The sequence below is a fragment of the Desmodus rotundus genome, chromosome 4 (genome assembly GCF_022682495.2).
Source record: "Desmodus rotundus isolate HL8 chromosome 4, HLdesRot8A.1, whole genome shotgun sequence".
In the NCBI taxonomy this organism is placed as follows: domain Eukaryota; kingdom Metazoa; phylum Chordata; class Mammalia; order Chiroptera; family Phyllostomidae; genus Desmodus; species Desmodus rotundus.
In genome coordinates, this window is record NC_071390.1 from 44,297,134 (window position 1) to 44,319,141 (window position 22,008).

Sequence of the window (22,008 nt, forward strand, 5' to 3'; positions counted from 1 at the left end):
AACCTTGACTTGCATGGTCTTTCTTGCCCCCCAGTTGTTCCTACCAGTTTATCCGCATGCAAATGTGGGACCACCCAGTCTTCCAGCTGCCCCCACCCCTGGTCCTCCAGCTGCCACTTTGCCATGTCCTCTCCTCCCTGGCTGCCCATCTCCACCCCTTCTACCAGTCCTGATTAGTGTTTCTTCTTTAACTCCTTGGTTGTCAGACTTGTATACAGTTCAATTTTCTCACAGTTCTGGTTGTTTTTTGTGTTTAAATTTGTTGTTTCCATCTTTTGGTTGTGTGAGGAGGCAGAGTGTATTTACCTTCCCTTCCATCTTGGTCAGAAGTACAGAATATTTCTATAACTTACTCAAGTTCCAGAACCAAGTGACTGGCAAAAGTATAATTTAAACACAGATTTGTGATTCAAGATCCCAAGTGTTAATCATATTAACTTTGTGTTTTGTATAAAATCAGCCTTCTCTAGTAACAAAGACTGAAATGACATTTATTAGACACTTCTAACTTGGGCACACACCTAACCTGGGGCTTAGTTCTTTAGGGAAGGAGATTATGCCTATTTAGCTAAGTAAGTTCATGAAATTCAGTACCTATTTTCCTGAATGCCAGTTTGAAATAAGAATGTGCTGTGATACACCACTTTTGCTGCTGAGCACTGAATTCCAAGCGACCAATTTATTTTCCTGGTCATTATTAACCTGGGTCACCTGAATCTGCAGGGAGCTCTCATAGATAGACTTGTCACAATAATGAGCCACCTTCTTCAGCAACACAGATTGGAAGAAAAAGTATTTTTCCACTAAAACGCTGGTGAATTATTTTTTAGAATATACAATAATATCATTTCAGGTTGTAAATCATAATGCCACAAAACCTGACAAAGTGCATTTAAATACCATAATAGTAGAGTCATTTTGGTAGGAACAAAGCATATTTCTTCTTATGCTTGCAAAGAGCAGAATGAATTGTCAAATACACACCCCAGATAGCTTCCATTAGCATGTGTACATCTAAGATCAACAGACAATTTTATGAATCTTACATGAAAGTATTCATTCTTTGTAAGTCATCCATTTGATTAATTTTTCTATTTGTTTCTTTAAATGTTTTTGGATAAATATTGATATTATGAAAATAAAACATTCATAAGGGGAAATGAGTGAGAATAGTTGATCTCAATATTTTCAATTTCAAATAATACTGCTTCAAAAAATGTGTCCCTAGAAGCAGTATTACTAATGAATAGCACACTAGACTGAGTCAAAAGTCCTGAATTTTGTTCTGAACTCCAATGGAAATTATTTTTCTAATATTGGGCAGTTAAGGACCATTGTGTGTCTCATATTCTTCAGACATAAAGTGAGTGTATATAAATGTATTGACTTTTTGAAAAATTACATGATATTTGAGTCAAATATCATGTATTTTTTTCTATCATTGACAACCACTTATGTGTCCCTACATGGGTACATCCTGTACTCATATACTTAATGTAGGTCTTATTATACTGCATATTGAATATTTATTTTCTCATCTGTGTTCTTCATTAGAAGCTATTGTTCTTAAAAGGCGTGTCTTGTTCAGTAGTTTACTGCCTTAGTTTACTCTCTGGTTTAAGGTACTTGCTAATGAAATAACACATTTTTATCTCATACCATGCTGCAGTAAGCTGATGCAATCCTGATGTAAAAGATCAGCAAAGTAAAAGTGGAACAAGTTTTACTTACAGAATCAAATAATTTGTTGCTGTCTTTTCTTCTTATTGTTAATAAAATAGGTAAAATTGAGTTTCCTGACTGGTTCCAACTAATGGTGATCGTTAGCCCAGACACATACCAGTCAATGATTTATAAAGTTGCTTCTAATCACCTCTCATCAATACCTTTCTTCCTCCATTTATTCACTAGATACCAAAACAATTCTCTCAAAGCAAGTATCCAATGGATTAGAATTTTTTTCATATGTGCTATCTTCCAAATGTTATGCAAGCACTTTTAGAAGAGCTTATGTAAAAGTATGTACTTACTGTCATATGGAGCCAGTGAAACAAAGAGAATGAGGCTGTGGGAATGTCAGACAACACAACAGCAGTAAGTCTGCATTAATTTACTACCGCTACTGTAACAAACAGTGGCTTAAATCATCGCAAATGTGTTATTTTACATTTCTGGAGGTAAGAAGTCCAATATGGGCTAAAATTAAGGTGTCAGCATGCTGCGTTCCTTCTGAATATAATAGGGAATAATCTGTATTCTTGCTGAATAATCTGAATACTGCTGTGTTCTTGCAAGTTTCTAGATGCTACTTGCAATTCCTGGCTAGTAGTTGTTTCCTCCCACCTCCAAAGTCTGCAGTTCAATCTTTCTCCCTTAACATCACTCTGGCACTGACTCTTGTCCCTTCTCTTCCACATTTAATGACCTGTGTGAATGCATCAGGCCTACGTGGTTAGGCCAGGATAATTTCCTTCCTTTAAATTCAGATGATTAGCACCCTTTATTCCACCTGCAATGTTAACTTTTTTTTTGCCATGTGACATACCACATTCATAGGTTCTGGAGATGAGGAAGTGGACATCTTTGAAAGGCCATTATCTTGCCTTCCCAAGAGCCACACCACATTTTGTTATGAATGGGTATTTTTTCATCATTAAAATAAATATTTTCCAGAATGCCAGTTTTTTAAAGATTTTATTTATGTATTTGTAGAAAGAGGGGAAGAGAAGGAGAAAGAGAGGGAGAGAAACATCAGTGTGTGGTTGCCTCTCACGCTCCCCCAAGTCATGTACTGGGTACCTGGCCCCAACCCAAGCATGTGCCCTGACTGGGAATCTAACCGCCAACTTTCGGTTTGCAGGCCAGCACTCCATCCACTGAGCCACACCAGCCAGGGCCGGAATGCCGTTTTTTATGAGTGAATCAACATGACAAGTTCATGCAGTCAGTGAAACTTTTAGAAGAATGTTAAAACATCTGGGCAATTGACTGTAAAATCAGCTTCCTATGAATATCAGATGTTGAAGACCTGGGTGTTTTAAAGGAAGTTAGCTCAAACATAAAAAAGGTAGCTAAACTATACAAAACAATAATGAAATATTTTAAAACCCAAGAACATTTTATAACCACATTTATAATAAGAAGGACCATTTTATATAGTAGAAATACATGGCACAAAGTTCAAATGTTTGATTTACTAATGCGGAGAGGTACTAAAATCTGTTTTGTTTTATACATCAAAGGGAGAAGATATTTAAAAATAGCAAAATGTAGCATAATTAAAAAGCAAACTATCCATCAAAATGGTACTTCAAAATATTACATTTAAAAATATATATATTTTTGCAAAATGGTGGGATAACCTGATGTTTTTTGCCTGTGGGGAATGCACATTAAAACTAAATTAGGGATATAGATGCATAGTAAGGGAAACTTCAACATGTGAATTGATAGTGATTACTCTAGAATTCCCATTATTGATGTTCTTCACTAAACACTCCAAAGCATCTTCCTGCTTGCGAGAAAAGAGAGCAGATGTATGTGATAAAAGTCTCCTTCCTAGAGAATATCATATTGCTAAAGGGGCCATGTGTAAAAATTAAGCTGACTGGCATTCTGGCTGGTGCTGACATAACAGAAAAATCAGTAGCGTCAGACTGGCATCTGCACAACTGCTAATTAGCCTTCAATAGTCATAGGAAATTACTGAGTTTTCACCTGAGAGATCTTAAAGATTTTTTTTTTTGAGATACCAATTCAGTGGCACAAGATTCCATCATTGGAATCCCTGAAACATTTTACATTTATGAAATTAAAATTAGTTTATTACCCCAGATTGGAAATGAGTTAATTAAATGCCAGAAAGAGAAAGGAGGCAACATTACACAGAGGCAGAGCCCAAAATTCATACCTAAGTTCATTCAGAATCTCTGTCTCTTAATTCAAACTATACTAATAATGAGACCATTATCCCGACAATGACACTAATGGAGGTCCGGGCAACCGAAAGTCAGCAAACAGTTGTAGGCAAGTTCATAGTTGTCTCCCTTTGAACTACATTTATCCAATTTAAAGTAACCAGCATATATAGTAGTAAAAAAAAAAAAAGCAAAGCAAATAAACTGATTAAAAACCATTAAGCTAACAAAAGTATAATTTTGCATCCTGTAGAATAACATCTGCAGTGTTTTATCCAGGATGTCTGCCATGCACAAAATTATCCAAATTCTATGAGCACAAAATCTATTCCCACAATGTCCATTTTTAATTAGGTCTGAGTACAGCTATAAATTAGGCCAACACTCAGAAGATCTGGGACATGCTGTTAATGGAGGAATTATTTCTGACTAGAAGGACATCTGATATAGAAACATTTGTGTCTTTGCTACAGAAAGTTTTGCATTTAGCTGCACAGAATAGCATTGCTAAAGAATGCCTAATGCTGGAACTATATTCAATCTTTAATAGTAATATTTAAATGAGTCCAACCTGTAAAAGTAATTTCTTCTGCTTAATTACTTTTCTAGAACTGCAAGACAATTAGACATTCTCACTCTAAATACAATGGAGTGCATTTATTTTCAGTATTTCTGTTGAAGGCTTGCTCAAATATCTTTTTCCAGTATCTTAAGGGATACAAGTGATGGCATCATTTTATTGTCCATTTGAATAAGTTTTATATAGGCTTTATGATTCTCAAATATACAGACAGATTCCTCTTCTGGCTTTTGATCCAATATCATTTTATTATTTATTTTTAAATTTATTGGGATGACATTGGTTAATTAGATTATATAGGTTTCCAGTGTACATTTCCATGATACACGACCTGTATATTGCACTGTGTGCCTGCCACCCAAAGTCAAGTCATCTTCTGTCACCACATATTTGGCCTCATTTACCCCTTACTCCCCTACCCCGCTTCTGACTGGTGTCTATGAGTTTCAGTTCTGTATCCCATATATGGGTGAAATCATAGGATTCTTAGATTTTTTCTGACTGACTTATTTTGCTTAGCATGGTATTCTCAAAGTCTATTCATGTCACAAATGGGATTATTTCTTTTTTTTTGTATGGCTGAGTAGTATTCCATGGCATATGCATATATATATATATATCACATCTTCTTTATCCAACCATTTATCAAGCACTTGGGTTATTTCCATGTCTTGGCCAACGTGAATAACACTTCAGTGAACATAGGGGTGAATATATCTTTGGGCATAAATGTTTTCAAACTTTTCAGGTAGATACCCAGAAAATAGATTGCTGGATCATATGGCAGCCCTATTCTTAATTTTTTTATGCAACTCCATACTGTTGTCCATAGTGACTGTACCAGTTTACATTACCACCAGAAATTAATGAGGGTTCCTTTTTCTCTACAACCTGCCCAACACATTATTTTGTCTTCTTGATGAAAACCATGGTAACAGGTGTGAGTTGGTATCTCACTGTAATTTTGATTTGCATTTCCCTAGTGGCCAGTGACATTGATCATCTTTTCATATATATGTTGGCCATTTGTATATTTTCTTGAGAGAAGTGTCTGTTCAGTCCTCTGCTAATTTTTTAATTGGATTTCTTGTTTGGTATTGAGTTGTATGAGTTCTTTATATATTTGGAAATTAATCTTTTGTCAGAGCTTTTGTTTGCAAATATCTTCTCCCATTTAGTTGGTTGCTTTTTTGTTTTATTGGTGGGTTCTTTTGCTGTGCAGAAACTTTTTATGACACAGTTCCATTCATTTATTTTACCTTTATGTCCCTTGCATTTGAAGTCAAATTCATAAAATCTTCTCTGAGACCAAGGTCCATAAGTTTAGCACATATCTTTTCTTCTATGTAACTTATTGTTTCAGATCTTATATTTATGTCTTTGATCCATTTTGAATTAATTTTTTAGATGGGAACAAACTGTAGTCTGGTTTCCTTGTTTTGCATGTGATTTTCCAGTTTTCTCAGCACCATTTATTGAAGAGGATTTCTTTTCTCCATTGTATATTTTTGGTTCCTTTGTCAAGAATTTTTTGCTTATATACATGGGGTTTTACTTCTGGGACCTCAATTCTGTTCCATTGATGTATGTGTGTTTCTGCCAATACCATGCTGTTTTGATTATTGTTGCTCCGTAGTATAATTTGAAGTCAAGTAGTGTGATAGCTCTGGCTCTGTTCATTTTTCTTAGGATTGATTTGGCTATTCAGGACCTTGTGGTTCCATTAAAAGTCTGATGACTTTTCTGTTCTGTTTCTTTAAAAATTATAATTGGAATTTTGATGGAGATTACATTAAATGTCTATATTGCTTTGGGTAATGTAGCCATTTTAATCATGTAGATTCGTCCAGTTCATGAACACAGAAACTCTTCCCATTTCATTTTGTATTTTTCAATCTCTTTTAATAATAACTTATGATTTTCAATATATAGAGCCTTTATGCTCTTTGTTAAGTTTATTCCTAGGAATTTTTGTTGTTGTTGTTGCAATTGCAAAAGGAATTTTTTTGTTGTTGTTATTTCTTTTTCTGAAATTTCATTGTTAGTATATAGGAAAGCAGTGGATTTTTGTACATTGGGTTTGTATCCTGCAATTTCACTGTATTTGTTTATTGTTTCTTAATAGTTTTTGGTAGAGTCTTTAGGGTTTTCTATATACAGAATCATGTCATCTTCAAAAAGTGACACTTTCACTTCTTCATTCTCAATTTGAATGCCTCTTATTTCTTTCCCTTGACTTGATTGCTCTGGTTAGGACTTCCAGAACTATATTGAGTAAGAGTGGCGAAAGTGGACACCCCTATCTTGTTCCTGATCTTAGAGGGAGAAGCTCTTTTTCACAATTAAGTATTGTATTAGCTGAGGGTTTGTCATATATAGCCTTTATTATGTTGAGGTATTTTCTTTCTATACCCATTTTATTGAGTGTTTTAATCATAAATGAATGTTGTACCTTATCAAATGCTTTTTCTGCATCTATTAATAAGATCATATGACTTTTTTGCTTTGTTTTGTTAATGTGGTGTATCACATTGATTGATTTGTATATGTTGAACCATCCTTGTGCCCTAGTGATGCCTAACATGCACAAGTTCATATTAAACTATAGTTATCTGTGATGCTATGTCCCTTCCTGGAGCAGCAGTTCCTCCATCTACATTCTTTTAGGCAGTTAGGGGGAAAGTCAAATATTTTTTCTGAGTCTTTTGCTTCTTGAAAATAACCAACTTAAAATAATCAATATCCCAAAAGGCATATCTTGGGATGGCAAACTCTGCTTCCCCCTCTGAATAGAATCAAAAGCCTAGTGACAATCTCATGCATGTACGATCAACTGATGTTTGACAAGGGAGAAAAGAATAGTCAATGCGGAAAGGATAGTCTCTTCAATAAATGGAGTTGGTAAAAATGAATAATTCTATGAAGAAAAATGGAAAAAAAACAGAGTTGAAGTTTCCTTAAAAAGTAAAAAAATTGAACTACTGTATTATCCAGCAATACCACTCAGCATATATGTCTGAAGAAAATTAAATCATTCTCTTGAGGCAATACCCGCACCGCCATATTTATCACAGCATTGTTATTTACCAAAACCAAGAGAGTGAGACAACTTAAGTATCCATCAAAAGATAAATGCACAAAAAAGATGTGGTATATATTTACAATAAAATTTTATTCAGCTATAAAAAGAAAAAAATCCTGTCATTTGAGAATAGCATCAATATATTGATGAATCTTGAGAGAATTATGTTTAACAAAAGGTTTTACAGAGACGGAGAAATATTGCATGATATAATTTATATGTGGAATCTAAAAAAACACTCAGAAACATATAGCAGGATGGTGGTAACCAGGGGCAAGGGTGGAGAGGGTGGGGAAAATAGGTAAAGGTGATCAGAAAATACAAACATCCAATTATATGATTAATAAATTCAGAAGGTCCAATGTATAGCATGGTGACTATATTCATCAATACTGAATTGTACACTTGAAAGTTGCTTGAGAGTTAAATCTTAAATGTTCTCATTACAAAAAGAGATAAGTATCTAAAGTTATGGATGTGTTAACTAATTTGATTGTGGTAATCATTTTGCAATATATACATATCAAATCATCATGACATAAACCTTGAACTTGCACAATGAGACGATTATATAGCAATTACATATCAATAAAACTGGAAAATTTGTTCTAATTTTTCTCATAATGAGTCACTTGCTCAGTTTTAAAATATATAGTAGTGTGAGTTTTGCTAATTTATATCAAAGAAAAATAACTAGAATTCAGTAATTGTGAATTTTTTTTGTATTTAAGTGGAAGATATTTATGTAAAATATAATATATAAAATATAACACTGAAGATCAAGATTTCATTTTTAAAATGAAATCTATAATTACTGGTTAAATGCAATTTCATCACAAATGGTATTTTGCCTAATTGAAGGCGAAACCTAGAAAAAGCTTATAAAATAAATAAAAGAAAGGCTTATTAAGAAAAGAGAATCTTTAATTCTCTGCTCAGCATGTTAAGAGAGGCAAGCAGCAACTTTGGTTTATTAGTGACTAAACTAATCTGTCCATTCCTATAGGAGACCATTCTGCGTGGTGTGGGCCCAGCTCCCACTCAGAAAGGCCAGTGGGGAGCGAGGTCTAGCACACAGGACCCACACCCACAGATAGGTTCTCCCGAGGGGCAATCAGGCCTGCATTGTACCTAGGCCGCTTTGAGACTTGCTTTTTGCTAAAACTCCCTCACCCTGAATTGCAGCAGCAAAGTTAACTGCATAGCTTTAAAGTAACTTCCTAAAATCTATGCTAAACCTTCCAAGGAGGTGTGTAACCAGTTCAACCACTTGTCCCTTAACATTTGCAAATATCCTTCCTCTTTTATGTAATTAGCAACACCCTCTCCTTTGTTTTCTGTAAAAGGTAACCACCTAAAGCAAACCTGTGCATAATAACTGAGGACCATCCTCAATGTAATGTGCCCAGAAAAGCAATAAAAGCCTGTCAAGGCAAGACGCTCTCCTCTTGAGAGAGTGGCCGTGTTGTCCCTTTTTTTCCACAGGACTCGGTAGTCCATGTGACTTTGTTCATTGCAGCCACAACACACGGATTCCACTGGCCGAGATCTGCATCACATTCCAAGTTCAATAACTCCAGTGAATTGTGTATGCCCAAGACTCAAGGTATCATTCCATAGGATCTGTAGCTCTCTTATCTAATTGTAGAAATAAACCGAGTCATGAACTTTGGGGTCAATGAAAGCCCACTGAGAACAATCTTTTCCCTCACTCTGCAACAGGGCAGCTGTAGCGACAACTAAGCGCTCTATAGGCCGTATTTTGGTCCTTCTGATGAACTTTTTAGATGACTGGTTGCTTTCACAAGAACTTCTATTTTCATCTTCTAAATAGCAAGTATTGAGATCTAGAGGAAGTTCCACAGTGGCCTCGCCAGTTACTCTGGGCTTGACAGTCTTCTGACAGAAATTCCCGAATAGAAAACAGGTGCTCGCTCTCCAACAATATTTCATCCTGTACCCTCAGTATCTTGCAGTTTTCGTGGGTGGTTGTATAAGTGGCATGCTGAGTTTAAGCTAATGCGTTTTCCATCCCAAATGGCACAGCTGCTTTCTTCCTCCTGCATTAAGCACCGAGCAGGTGGTGTTTTCTAATCATTTATGTTCATTTCGTCTGCCATCATGAGCAAGAAAGATCATAGATGTGCTCAGTGGCTCTTGTAGTTAAATGATGATGAATACAACAGTGAGAGTCTGTTTTGACCATGGAAGCATCTAATTTGAAAACCATGGCAACAGAAGTGTGGAGGTGGGGCTGTGCTCTGTCCTCTGTCATCCAGAAATAATGCAACATCATCTAGCAGACATTTGTCTGGACTCTGGCTATTGTTGGGGAATGATGAATTGAAGCAGAGAATTTGTAGAAGTGACAGGATAATTTTCTTTGGTTAAAATACAAAGTTTGTCAATAATAATTTATACATACTTTGCTTTTTTACATTTATTAGAACAGTGAGAAAGGTGGAAGTAATGACAATAATACTTTCATGCGCACAATGCCACACTGAAGTGTCTCAATTTGTAGTCAGAGCTATATTTATAAACAAGATACTGGCTTTCTCACCCAATCATAACAACCAGCAGATGCTTTTTTATTCCTTCTTTACTATTTCAAAGGCAAATTAAGATACGAATAGAAATCACACTTAATGAAAAGGGTATCGAGTTTCAGATTTTGGGGGTCTATTTAAAATGTAATTATGGAGAATATAAGCTAATATCAGTTTCATTTTTGACTCTTCATCGTAGGCTGGTGTCTATGTACAAAGAAAAATGTGGGTGAGAATCACTCTGAATGAAATCATTCTTGAGAAATAAATTTATAAAAATGCAAAAAGATGATCACCTTTTTGATCTTCTTTATTTTCTGTCTTATACTTTGCCATACCTAATGTAAAATTTTAAATCAGTCTTGAGGGAGTCAGTCAGGCTCCCTCCCCGAGATGTCCAGGCGACTGTGACCCAGCAGCGTTCATATAACCTTGAGCAAGGGCCTGCATGAGCAGAACCAAGCTCTGTTATGTGACATGTTGGCACCTTCCGGCTTTGCGTTCACTTAGTGTATAAGGGAGTCAGGACTTTCCGCCTGCGTGCGGATTGCCCACCCTGGAGTAAAGGCATGTCAAACATCCCGAGGGCTCGTGTATTTTCTTCCCGCTGCCTGAGGCCTGCGTTAACCTGCCTGGCCTCAATACTTGCAGGACACCCTCCCTTTGGGAAGGTGTGGGCTGCTGTTGTATTCTGCCTTTGTTAAGCAATGGGCCTTAAATGCTGAGCTTTCTATTCCACGGGCCCCTTTTTCAGCCCTCTTGCCTTTTTGCTTTGGGGGTTCCCATTTTCCTGGGGTCTCCCCCGCTTTCCGGGGACCTCTGGTCTGACCCTACCCTGGTTACATCACCATATTTGACCCCTTCAACCCCTTACTACACACCCTCCCCTCTTCCTTCTGGTAACTACCATACTGTTGTCTGTGTGTATGAGCTTTTGTTTGTTTGTCTTGTTTGTTCAAAACAGACACAGATGAAGCTCTGTAAAGTGAGCAGAAGTTGCCCCTTTGTAAGAAACATTTACATTAGTCTGAGAACTCTTCATCTGTAAGAATATTCTGCCTCTGTCCCAGGAAAAGAAGGATGATTTTAAATCTGTAGAAGCTGTTATCAATAGAGAAGGCAAGAATATAAATCTGCATCCAACCTTACCCTCGTTTACTATGTATTTCTGGTAACCTCCCATAAATGGCCTTACCCACAACATCCGCATCTTTTATCTTTAGCTTAAGTTAGTGGTTAGGGATATTTCGGAGAGTTACTCAGTTTTCCTGTGTATCTCCCATGTATACAGGAGGTACACATGTTCCGAACCTTCTGTTTGTTTTTCTCCTGTTATTCTGTCTTTTGCAACAGTGGGGTCTCAGCCAAGATCTTACAAGAGTAGAAGGAAAAGTATTTTTCCTTCCTTAAGCTATCACTAAAGACTGTGCTAAAGGTGAACTCTTACAAGTAAGACCGTCTGAAGACTGTCTGGCCCAGGGAGGCTAAAGACAGCATAATCCAAATTCGAGTTCAATCGTGGGTCAGGGAAGAGGCAAAGACACAAACTCCACAAGCAGTATGGAAATAAGGGAATGGATACACCCCCAAATGGAAAGGTGAGTGGGAAAATGTAAGGGAACCTCTTTCAAGAGAAGCTAGACGAAGAATTTGAGGGAGCCAGATGTGTGTGGCACTGGCCAGAGCAGGTTCTAAAAGAATGAAAGGACGCGAAGAATTGGGGAGCAGTGACATTTCGTGTGACTCAGGTTTCGTTCATTCGGTCATTATTCATTCATTCTGTAAAAGGATACGTTTCCTGATGTTTCGAAGTCCTAAATTCATACATGCTAATTGTAAATCTATTGAGATCTACTATTAAAATGAAATTGGAATGAACTCAGAGAGGGAAGAATTTTAAGTTTATGTATTTCTCTATTTTTTTCAATACTTGGCAGGAATCCACACAGAGCTACATTTTCCTGAATGCTAGGAGTCAGTCTTCTCTACAAAATCATTCATTTAAATAGTCCTATTTAAATGCTTTTTATTGGTAGAGTACCTTAATCCTAAAGCCACAGAACAGAAAAGGAATAGGTTAAGAGTGAATGTATCTCAGGTGTCCTATGTAAATCATGGCGAGTTTAAGATTTTTGATGAAAGTACAGGCTATAAAGCCTGGTTTTTAAGACCTGGATCTCAAACCGGAGTCACTTACGGGCTGGTTTATATCAGACAAGTCAGTACACAGATTTTTTAACCTAAAATTGGTCTAATAATACCACATGCTTCAGAGAATTGTAAAGGAGAAATGATTTCTGGTAGAGCATGCCTGAACCATAGGACTCTTCAAACAAGCAGGTATTAACATTACATTATTACTCTCAATGCTGGAAATTGAAGGGCATTTAGGAAATTAAAGGAAATCTAAGGGGCTTGAGAAATAACAGATTTTATATTCTAAACTGGTATTATCTCACATCTTTTTGAGTTAAAAAAAATGAGACCGACCTGTATGATTTATTTATTTGCAAATTTTTCACTAATGCCATTGTACTAATATACTTCTGTATATGAACAACAAAATAGTGATTTGAAAGGATGAGGTGCAAAAAATTATAGGCAAAGATTTACAAGTAAAATCATTTTGAAAGTCCTTCTAGAACACAAATGGACACCTATAATGATTTATTTGGTTGAATTCGATTGCTTCTCTTGGTTTCCTAACAGCTACTGTGGTAAAGAGAGGGTACTGACAGCAATGCATGTTGGGTAAATATTAATTAACCAAAAGTTCATATAATCTTTGACATTTAGAATTGAGAAACCCTGTGAAGGGAAGAGACATTTTCATAAATATAGTTTAGGTAATTTGCCTTCTAAATTAAGCTAATCTTTGAGAAATATTTCCTCAGCTTCCTGACTGCAATTTATTTTTCCTGTTTTAACTGTGGCCTGATGATTCTAACAGCACTTACTTCTAGTCATTGAGCTCAATTCTAGACTAGCAGCTCTTTGAAGGAATAATCATTTCCCTTTGTTTTTTCAGGACCTGGTATAGCACTGGCAGATAGTAGTAAAAAAAAGGTGCTGTTGAATACAATATATGAGAACACAAAGGTCCAGCCACTACACTGTCATAATTTGCTGAGAAATGTCAAACTTCCCAAAACCTTTGAATGTGATATGCCCCATCATTTCAATTATTTTTTATGTCTGTCTACCTTTATTGGAGGAGATGGATAAATAAAACTCACTAACATTATTGTAATTTTATATTCATTACATCAACAAGGTAAGGCTGATGACCTTATCAAAATATTATATGATTAACTTATTTTCAATAGATGAACTGATAGGTAAAATAGACAACTTTCTATTTGGGAGTGCAGACACTTTACCCTCTCATAAACATTTCTGATGCAACATTGTCCATGTTAGAAATAAGCCTGATTACAGGCATGCAACTGTGTTAAGAATGAGAATGAGGTATTAAGGGAATTAGGTATCAACTGGAAAGCCATTCAGGCTTTACAAGGGGGCAATTTATTGAGAAGCATCCTGAAATGTAAATGATGTTTTCTAGCAATCTGAAGGACATATGAAACCCATTATAAGCAGTTCACTGAGCCTTATTTAGTTTACTTTAATCTCTGACAGGATGTCTATTTATTTGTACAGTATAAATTGATTGGTGATAGAGAAAATAGACCTGAAAATGATAAAAACAAAATTCATTTTATAGTTCTGAGATGAACTCTGAATGATAAATCACCAGATTCTTAGGACAAAGGACTCTTTGTGGTTTCTAATCCTAACTATAACATCAAATATGTAACATTTCTGCATGCTTTTAAAACTTTAATGATGTATTGGTCCTATTACTAGAAAAGATCATTTGAAAATATTAATGGAAAATATACCATTTTCAAAAGGCAATTGTCGTGTCAGTAAAAGAAATGTAAACATGATGGGCAGCAATTTTAATACATGTGATGCTAAGGTATCTTTTATGAGAAATGAATAAGTTCCCATCATGCATTTCTATGCACTTACCATCTGTAAGAGATGCTTAAAAGGATGGAGTAATATAAAATAAATAAATCTGTTCTTTCAATGACAAAACTTTTATTTAAGAAACCAAGCAAACTATACATATACAAAGTTCAAATGTGGAGAGGACCTGTGTCAGAGGGAATGAACTGGGAAAGGCTTCTTGAAAAGGAGGTTATTTTAAAAGACTAATAAGAGCGCAGCATACAATGGCAGAGAAAAGGGGTTTTTAGAACAAAGTCAGTGGAATTTGCAAAGGTAAGAGAGCACAATGAGTCAGTTTTGTTGAGGTGGATTAGTTTCACTGGTTGGCATGAGCCATTTGAAGGTGTGAAAAGTTAATAGAGTGGAGCTATTTTAAAACGGAGCCAAAGTGGTTATTCCAGAGGAGCTGGCTTGAGCAGCTTACTCCTTGAAACTCTGGAATGTTGGAACAAGGCAAAGCAACTTTTGGGCTGGGCTACACCAATGCTCTTACAGACAACTGTCCGTAAATCCAGGAGAAACCAGGTGTGCTGACACACGGATGGATGACTGCAGAAATTCTTCAGACTCAATAACCAGCGTGTGTAACTATCAGCTTGCTGGCCGCAGAGGGGATGCATTCTATTTACGTAGTTATTTCCATTCTTTTTTTCTCATAAAAACTCCAAGTTTTCACCGTGAAATCAGGACACAATTGGGTTTCTGCCTAAAATTTTGTGTTCCTGTTGGCAAATCTTTGATCTCAAATAAATGCTTGTTGTATTTCCTTTGGCTTTTTATTTTTAGGCTAATAAGGATGAAAGTTAGTTGATAATTATGGGATGTAGCTCCTAAAGAGGGTTGGATCAAACTTGAGCCACGTTTTAGAAAGATGATTGAAATAAAGGAGGAAATCTTCTGAAATAATATTAATAGCTCTTATTGAATGAATGTCATATGAACTTTATGTCTACAATTTCATTTAATCCTCACAACAAACATATAATATAGATGCTTTTATTATCTCCACTTTGTGTAAAAGAATAACTTTTACTCAGTGTTATACAAATACATTGAGTGAAGATCTGTGATATGTTCTTATAATAATTAAGTCATGCTGCCTCTCGAGAGTTATTTTAGAAGTATGCTTTGCTTTTAAAAGGGATAGGTCATATCCCAATAAAGTCAAATCAACTTAAAGCTAAAAACAAGACATTTTCAATGAAAACAACCTCTGGCAGGAAGAAATGCTATCTCCTTCAGCCTTGATGTTCCCAAATCACCACCGTTAAATTGTTCTGCTTATTGGCAGAGTGGTAGAACATCCACTCAGATGAAGAGTTCAGAAATTGAAAATAAACCTCAGTATAGTTCAAGTAAAATGAAAAGTAGAGTATATGTCTCACCCAGAAGTTTTCTTTCATGTTCACTCCCAATATTAGATATATAATATAAGAAATAAAGAACTGCTGATGAAATATATGCTAAAAGGGGTAGCTCTCTTGAAGAAAGCCTGGATGTATAAAAGAATGGGAATGAGAGGTTCCAAGTGGAAGAACATTAAGTAAAGAGAATCTTTGCTTTTCCATGCCATAAAATATAATCTGTTAAACAAGTGAGGACTTCCTGACATCTGTGTTCAGGTATACAAAGTAATCAGAAGGCAAATGCTTCCATTTCTGTGCTAGTGAATTCTCTGACTTCACTGGACTCAATGGAGCTTTGTAGCTACATGTGATCATTTGAAGATGTCAGGAAATATTAAGCTCTGTTACTTAAAGGATTGTGTCAAAGAAGATTAGAGTCTTTTCAGAGCCTGCTATTATGTACTATGTACCTACTGAATAACAGTTTTTTAAAAGTCTTTATGTCATTTAATCATCATTACCATGTAGCCATTATAATTCCATTGCATGGGTGAAGCAAGTGAGATTTGTCCATATTCTCACAGTTGGCAAGTGGTATGTGGTTGGAGCTGATATCCAGGAATTATCATTCTATGTCTAATGTTTTTCTCTTATAACATTTCACTGCTCCATAAAGACTGATTTCTTTACTTTTTATATAACCTTTTTCATATAGCCTCAAATTTTTAGTCTTCATAACTGTTTGAGCATTATTCATTTTTTGGGGGGGAGAGCAGAAAGGAGTACACAAATTTACAGTATATACATTCATTGAACAAATATTTGTTGTAAGTCAGTTATGTGCCAGGTATGTTATACTCACTGAGGATGTGGCAGTAAATAAACAACAAAAATCAAGGACATCACATACTTTTGCAGAAGGTAGATTATATGCAAATAAGATGAATAAACAACATAATTTATATTTACTTATGTGTAAATATGTTATATATTGTTTATTATATAAACACATATGTTTTTATAATGTGTGATGTGAATGTGTTCAAAAGAGACATACAGACAGTCACAGAAAGAGAAAAGTCTGTAAAGATAAAGAAAGCAAGACTGAGTCACAGGAGTGCTTTGTTCGATAAGCCACTTGTCAGGAAATCCCACTCTGAGGATTTGACAGTTGAGTACAAACCTGCCTGGTATCCAGCAAATGCACCTGCAGAAGACCTTTCCATGTGGAAGACATGGAACCTGAAAAAGGCCTGACGTTCAAAGCAGCTCCTTAGTTTGAGCAGTTCCAGTGCCATCCTGGAGCCAGCGCCATCACCAGCCTCTGGGCACCTGCTTGGTAGGCAAATTTTTGGCCTCTACATCAAACCTACTAAATCAGAAACTCTGGAATTGGGGCCCAGCTCTTCTCACCTCAACTAATGTTTATGGAATACTGAATTTGAAGAACAGGAAACCAATGGGATGAAGTATGATGGATGAGTGGGAAAGTTTAAAGAAATGAAGGCAGAGCTCAATAATGGGGAACTTTGCAAGGCCCTCATAAGGACTCTGGATTTTAAATCACAGTGCATTTTCCAATCATGTTACAATAGTGTATCCATTTTGTAAAAATAACATAAGCACATTCATACATGGCTGCACACATAGTTTCTATGTGTATTTGTTATACAAAATGAAACATTTTAGCTCTGCATAATTTGCAAGTAAGTTATACTGCTGACTTTATGATAAATGCTGATGATAAAGACTCAGTGTAACAGGGTTTATTCTAAAAGAACTATTGGCTCTGTTCCCTGATTGCAGCGTTAAAAAGGGTTAACGTGCAATATAGAAACTTATGTTATGGAAACAAGCCAAGTGGCCATAAATACTTGTGCCGGTGTTCACCCTAAGAAAGTAAGTTACAACGCTGGTCTGGCAAGAGATTTGTGTAGTTTAATAAGCACATTAAACAGATTTAATGAGCATATGAGCCCTGGGGACCTTAGCTTACAACCCACAACTTTAATTGGAACTTAAGTAAATTATACAGCGTCGAGACAACCATACTCCTTATATGGTAGCAAGAGCTGGCTGCCTTCGAAAGCAACTGATATTTTCCTTAGCTTATAAGCAAGAGCTAGTACCCTATAATTCTTCCATTGAGGTAAAATTGATATACAGCATTATATAAGTTTTAGGAGTACTACATTGTAATTTAACATCAGTTAAATTATAATGCACTACAAAGTGACTGCCACCAAAAGTCTAGTTGCCATCTTTTACTATACAATTGACCCCATTCATCCATTTCCTCCCTCCCCAACTTCCGCCACATCTGGTAAACACCACTTTATTTTGTGTATATGTGAGTTCGTTTTTGCTTTAATTTGTTTGTTTGTTTTGCTTTAGATTCCACATACAGTGAAATAATATGGTAATTTGTCTTTTTCCATCTTACTTATTTTACTTCATATAAATACCCTCAAGGTTCATTCATGTTGTCACAAATGACAAGATTGCATTCTTTTTTATTCCTTAGTATTTCATCATATGTTACTACTGTATCTTCTTTATTTACTCATCCATCGATGGTATTCAATCGATGTCAATATTTTGGGTATGACCAATGAACATAGGGGTGCATATATTACATATATCTCTTCAAATTAGTGTTTTAATATCTGTTACAACACTTGTTAATATCTGAAACAACACTTGTTGTTTCCTGTCTTTTTGATAATAGACACTTTAACAGACATGAGATAATATTTCATGTGGTTTTTATCTGCATTTCTCTGATAATTTTGATGAACATTTTTTATGTGCCTATGGCCAACTGCATGTCTTCATTGAAAAACTGTCTATTTAGATTCTCTATTTTCTTTTTCATTATTAAGTTCTGTGAGTTCTTCAATATATTTTTGATATTAAGTCCTCATCAGATGTAAAATTTGCAAATATCCTCTCCCACTGAATAGATTACCTTTTTGTTTTTATGATGGTTTCCTTCACTGTGTAGTACCCTATAATTTTATAACACAGGTTTATTTCCTAAACTGTGCCAACAGTGAGGACCTTCAGGGAAAGAGGAAAAGAACACCCAAAACACTTTGGTAGTATTAGTCAGAAATGATTAAACCAAGCCCCATGACAATAAAATATATGTTTTTTGGTTTTGTTGTTTTTGAACCAAATGCCAGAGATTCCTAAAAGAATAACATGGCAGCTCTTCAAATCATGCCTCGACTTCTAGCCTGTCATAGCCTGCATTCTTACAAGCATACAGATGTCCTGTTCTGCAAAGAGAAGTCATGCCCAGTAACGACACTCTTGTGATCCTCTTCACAGCAGCTTGAACTACTTCTTTTCAAATCATTTTTCCTGAATAGCCTCAATCATCTTTTCTAACATTAGTTGATTTGCATTGTGGGGGTCTAGAATGAGCCACCCTAAGATGTTACTCAGGGGTACACATATTACATTTAGCTAAAGGTAACTTTAGCCACAGGTTCAAGACATACTTCTGCCCCTCCCTTAACTACCTAGAAGAACTTGAATTAGGGGCCTTGCTCATAATAAGCTATTATCTGACATAACTTCTTTTGACCAATCTATAGGGCAGGGAAAACTTTTATTTACTAAACACTTGCTGTTCTTACCATCCTCTAATGCCCTTTGAAGCCCTCAGGGTACCTTACCTCATTCTTGGCTCAGGATATCTTATGTACCGCAGTCCCTGTTTCTATTCTGAACTTCTTCTGCATGTAGGGACCTCTGACTCTCCCATGAATGCAGGGTCCTCATACGTATGTATAAGGTTCCATACATATGTTATATTAAATTTGGTTATTTTCCCTTGTGACTTGATTACTAGACCAGCCAGAGGAACATTGAGAGTAGAGGAAAGTTTGTTTCTCTTTCAACAGTATTTATATTATATAACAGTTTGCTAAAAAATTTTTTTTGTAAAATAAATCTACTGTGGAGATGTTTACAAGGAAAAGTATTTAATGCTTAATAGCAGTATTTAATTGATATCTTGGGGTATCAGTGACCCCATCTCTGTACTAACAAAGTAATACCAATTAAACTGCTGTAGCAAGACTGGGTAATTCCCTTTCAATAATAACCAAAAAGGAAAAAAAGGAAACAAACAAGAAACTTTTCTTCCAATCAATGGAAAGGGAATAGAAAGCAGTGTACATATTTTTTAATCAGTACAGGAAGACATTACATTCTGTATCAATTTTGTTTTAAACATGTTCCTTGAGAAGTTACTTTCTATTGTATTTCATTTTTAAATAAACAGTTCCTGATATGCTAATAAAAGCTTTTATCGTGCAAATGTACCTCTTAAATAGGGACCTTTAATCAACCAGAATCTCTTTTCAAGGAAAAAGAGGAATGACAATGGAAGAAGGAATTACATATACTAACAGAGTAACTACAGTAATAGGTACAGTGAAGCAAAACATTTAAAAAAGTACAAAACAGCTGAATAAGGACTGAAGAAGTTATAATAGGGGAAGGCAAGGAAATCTTCATGAAATGAGAATAATTAAATGTTCTAAATAATATAAATTTTAATAGGCAAGGGAAAAAAGGCTATTCTTTGGCCACCTTTTGTCAAAATGTCAAATTTCAGCCATTGCTTTGGCACTCATTTTCATACAGGTTTTGCCAGTACTAAGTAGATATGGTCTAATTGTCCTTTGCCTGTGCCTGTCTTCTCAGGCTCTAGTACTTCCCGATGTTTCACCATGGGCACCATAGGAACTTACTTAGCACTGATATATAAGCAACCTGGAAATACGGAGAATTGATGTCTCATGGAGAAATCCTTGGTCAGGAAGACAACAAAAAACTCACTTTAAATATAAATACACATAAAGATGAAAAGTAAACATGGGGAGAAAAATATACCATCCTAAAACTAATCAAAAGAAAGCAGGAGTAGCTTTATTAATTTTAGACAGAATAGACTATAAATTAAAGAAAGTTATCAGGGATCGATAAGTACATTTAAGTAATAAAGGGGTCAATTCTCCAAGAAGATATAACAGTTCTTACCATGCAGGCACCTAAAACCAGAGAGTCAAACTACATGAGAAAAAAAAAGTATAGAAATGCAAGAAGAAATAGGAGAATCCATTATCATGAATGGAGACTTCGGCACTCCTGTCTCAGAAGTGGACACATCTACCAGACAGAAAACCATTTAGGACACAGTTGAACTCAACAGCATCATCAGTCAATTGGGTGTTATAAGTACCTACAGACTACTTTATCCAGCAACAGCAGAACACACATTCTTCTCAAGCTCACATGCAACATTCACCAAGATATACCACATTTGGGTATACCTTAATAAATTTAAAATAATAGAAAGCACACAACATCTGCTCTCAGACTACGGTGGAATTAAACTAGTAATAAATAACAGAGATAACTAGAAAATCCCAAAATACATGACTTTAAACAACATGCCTCTATGTGACACATGGGACAAATAAGATGTTGAGAGAAAGTGAAGCATAGTTTGAACTAGATGAAAATGAAAAATAAACTTATCATAACTCATGGAATGCAGCAAAAGCAATTCTTAGAGGGAATTGCTTTAATTCAATGTTTTCTCCTAATAAATTATTTATTACATTTCCTTTATAGTTTTTCATGGGCAAAATTTAACACACCCATATCATATTTGAGTATAATCTTTCCCTTGTGAACAGCAAGTCTAATTATTTGTTATTTGCATTAAAATAATTATTATAATATGAGTTTTTGCCCAAGCACTTTGAAAAGAAAAGTCCTCTAGAGACTGGTTTACATAAGGTTCTCTCCTGTGTTTTGGATAAATGTTTTTATGTAGTATTATGAGTTAAGGGGGGAATATGCAATTAACTCATATTCCTTATTATTAAAAACAGGCACTACAAGATAAATTTTACTCTTGTGCCAGCTGAATGGGGTATAGAGAATTGCAATGAACTGACACTTTCAATTTCTATTTTTTCCTCAAGGCAACAGGAAGAGTAAGATTTTTCAGATCTTTACATTTATGAAGACATCTTTTATCAATGCACGGAGTTGTGCCTTGATGACATAAAACTTTGTTCCTGACTCTTCTTTGCTCTGTTATTCTGGCTCATCAGATTCTCTTCTGGTTTCTGTCATCAGGGAAGGACCTACTATGGGGTGAAGTTCTTTCTTTCTCTCCCTCTTTTCTCTCTCTCCCTCTTTCTCCATGTCTCTTTGTTTATAAGCAAAAGGTCAAGTTGGCTTCCACTGCAAGTTCTGCCCCAGCACGAGATGGAAGAATAAAAGGTTCAGTTTTGGTTTTACAATCTGACCTAGGTTCTCCAATGCAGGTTTTTTCTAGAAAAAAAAATCCTAAATTTATAGGCACTTTATAGTTCTTTATAAGCCAAACAGTTATTTTCTCATTTGACTTCAGTCCTTGGTATCTGTAAATTCAGTTGAAACTATCTATCTCAAAAGGAACAGGGCAGAATACTAAATCTTAAGAAAT